The 2903-nt window shown below is 55.4% G+C and overlaps 1 long non-coding RNA gene across 1 annotated transcript; it reads right to left on the reverse strand.

Annotated features, from left to right (window-relative positions):
• Positions 1 to 390: 390 nt before the first annotated feature.
• On the reverse strand, positions 391 to 1249 carry LOC119280737. The gene is made up of 3 exons (XR_005138165.1): positions 813 to 1249; positions 619 to 711; positions 391 to 508 (listed from the first exon to the last, which is right to left on the reverse strand). It is a non-coding gene; the product is annotated as an uncharacterized LOC119280737 (long non-coding RNA).
• Between the last annotated feature and the right edge of the window lie 1654 nt (positions 1250 to 2903).

The following is a 2903-nucleotide window of genomic DNA, read 5'->3' on the forward strand; positions in this document are numbered from 1 at the left end:
AGAGTTGGCGGAACATATGGCGGGAAACGGGTGACGGAAACTTTTTTTTTTTGAGAAAAGGGTGGCGGAAACAAATGGCAATATGGGTGCATGCACCAGTCGGCCCACAGTAGACCAATTAGTCCCAGTCGGCCCACAGCAGGCTGACTGGAACCTGTCGGCCTACAGTTGGCCGACTGGACTTAAGCTGGCGGCCGACAGGCCACTCGGCCAGCAGCAAGCTGATAGGATGCCAGTCGGCCTGCTGTGGGCCGACTAGTTCCAGTCGGCCTACTGTGGGCCGACGGTGTATTATTTTTGAAAATAATTTTTTGGGCATAATATTTGTGAAAATTAATAAAAAAAATGTATTATTGAAAAAAAATTAGCCAAAAGATAATAGTGAAAAAGTGGCAGCAAACAGAAAGTTCCATCAAGCAGAACTCCAATGAACCTGGTAGGTCTGTATGTAACAGCCCCATATTGGCCTTAGGCACTGCTAGTTCATAAGCACAATCGGCCTCTGCTTCTGAACATCAAAAGGGAAACATTTAATATACTGACACTTTGTCTAAACAAAAGGAAGGATATGTCCCATCTTAAGAGGCGTAAGCACAAAGAGCAAAATATTGGTGTTACCTGTCCAAAGAGATTTGAGATTACCAACACCAAAAAATTCCAGTACGAAGCTACAAAATGAAATCAATCGAGCACCGCTAGCATGAACATCACCTGTATGCACAAATTTTTGGTATGAGAGGACATCAAGAAAATGTAATTGCTTTGTGCAAAAATGAATCATACATGAACTGAAAACCAAAATAAGGAAATACAGGGAACCCTGCCCGGCATGATTGTTTTGCTGCCGGAGTAGAGAGGGTGAGCGACCAGAGGAGGAAGCATATATAGATGTACCGCTCGACAGCGGAAAGAATTGGCACATCAATCGCCATGAATGAGCGTTGAGAAACTGAGGTATGATTGCGAGCAGTTTCCGGCAGATGAGGCGCCGGCCATTATCGCCCGCGGCGCTGGATCCCCTCGCGCGCGCGCCTCCTCTTCCCGTGTCCCCCCTTTCCACTTCCCAATCGGATGGACCGCCTCGGCAGGATCGGCCCGCGCACAATTCACCCGCATCCCGCGCGCCGCTGTGGATCCCGTCGCTTGTCGGCTCCCCTCGGCCCTCGCGCGGCTCGGCTCGGCTGGCTCGGTGGCCCTAGATCCCCTCGCGCACCTCCTCTCTCCGCATCCCTCTCGAGTCTGGAGCGAGCAGTTTTTTCATGGACAAGGGAGACCGCAGCGATGGTTAAATGGGTTGTATCCTGCTCAAATGGGCTTGCCGCTCGCAGATGGCCCAAAACACCACAGGCCTTCATTTCGGCCTCTGGAGCAGCAGCCCACAGGACAGCTGGGCTAGATTACAGACATTGCGGGACAGAATGTTTTTTCACACGAGATCTCACGGCCAGGAACTCCCGGATCATGAAAACGGACGGACGAAAATCTAAATCGTTGTGAGGGCTCGCTTTAGGTGCGGTTATACTGTCCTTAATTTTGACCAGATTCCCCGACCCCCGCATCGTTCCCAGGACGGCTCGGGGGAACCCTAGGTACGCCGCCGCCGCCCCCCTTACAGCACATCCCCCCTCCCGCCGCCGCCGGATGAGTCCGTCGGGCGAAGCCCGCGCCGGAGGACGGTGCCGGCGGGGATCTCCGTGCGCTCGGCAGCCTCAGTTGCCGGCGTGAGCCCATGGTGGTGGGAGACTCGTCCTCGGCGTCTCCGGCCGGCGTGCCGGCTGCCTGGCGCGGCGTCCTCGTCCTCTCGCAGGTGATGGGTTGCCGGCTGCTCGTGGCTGCCTCGACGCGATGACGTCCCGAGGTTTCAGATCTGGCCGTGGCGGGCTCGGCCGATCTGGTCCGTTAGCTTCGGCCAACGTTGAGGTTGGTGGTCATGCGTGGTGATGGCACCGCCGCCGCGCAGGAGGTGCTTGGGCCAGTGGGTTCGCATGCTGGCGGCGCTGGGGTTCCCCCATCCTTGTCCGGCAGCATGAGGGTGCGGAGGTAGGGTTGCTCCGGGCGAAAGCCGACGGTGCGGTGTCTGTGGATGTCGCTCTCCTCCTGGGGGCCGTTGTGGAGCTCTCCGACCTCCTCCGCTCTCGGGTCACTTTCTAAGGGTGAAAGCCCAGGACCTGCGGTGCAGGACCAGACGATGGCATGATACGTCGCTTCCCCTCCTGAGGGCGTCGTCTTGAAGATCGTGATTCCCAGCGTGCTTTCTCGGAGCTGGACTTGCACGACATCGCGGTAGGCGGCCGGCGACGCGCCCAGCGGTGGAGCGGTGTTTCCTCCTCCACATCGAAGACGGCGGATCTCGGCGGCGTGGCGCAGCGGAGACTCGGCGCCCGATGCATGTAGATGGACTCGCGCAGGAGGAGATGGTTGTCTGGCGTCATGGTGGCGTCGATGACAGAGTGACCTGACAAGGTAGAAGCCTCAATGTCTGCTCTGAAGACGGACCTGTGGAAGATGGCGGCGACGACACATGTGAGTGCGTCAGACCGGTTTGTGCCCCAGACCCGGTATGTGGCTCGGCTGGGGCTTCCGGCTTTTGATGATAGGTTTAGGTGAGTGGTATGGTTATTTGGGCCAGCTAGCATTCCTTCATCATATGGATAAAAGTAGTGACATATGTTGCTAAGATGGCGGATTCAGTCATATTGTTGTAATACTTTGTAAGGTTCTCGAGAATAATCAATAAAATGGCCGCATGCATTTACCAGATGCAGAGGCCGGGGGTCATTCTTCTTTTCTAAAAAAAAGAATAGGGCGATCAAGGCTGGAATTCAAATTGAATCACGTACTCTCGGAAGTATGGGCAGCGGGAATTTATGGAAGGAAAGGAACCGAAGGGTGTTCGAGCATAA

This window comes from Triticum dicoccoides, chromosome 3B (genome assembly GCF_002162155.2).
Source record: "Triticum dicoccoides isolate Atlit2015 ecotype Zavitan chromosome 3B, WEW_v2.0, whole genome shotgun sequence".
Taxonomy (NCBI): domain Eukaryota; kingdom Viridiplantae; phylum Streptophyta; class Magnoliopsida; order Poales; family Poaceae; genus Triticum; species Triticum dicoccoides.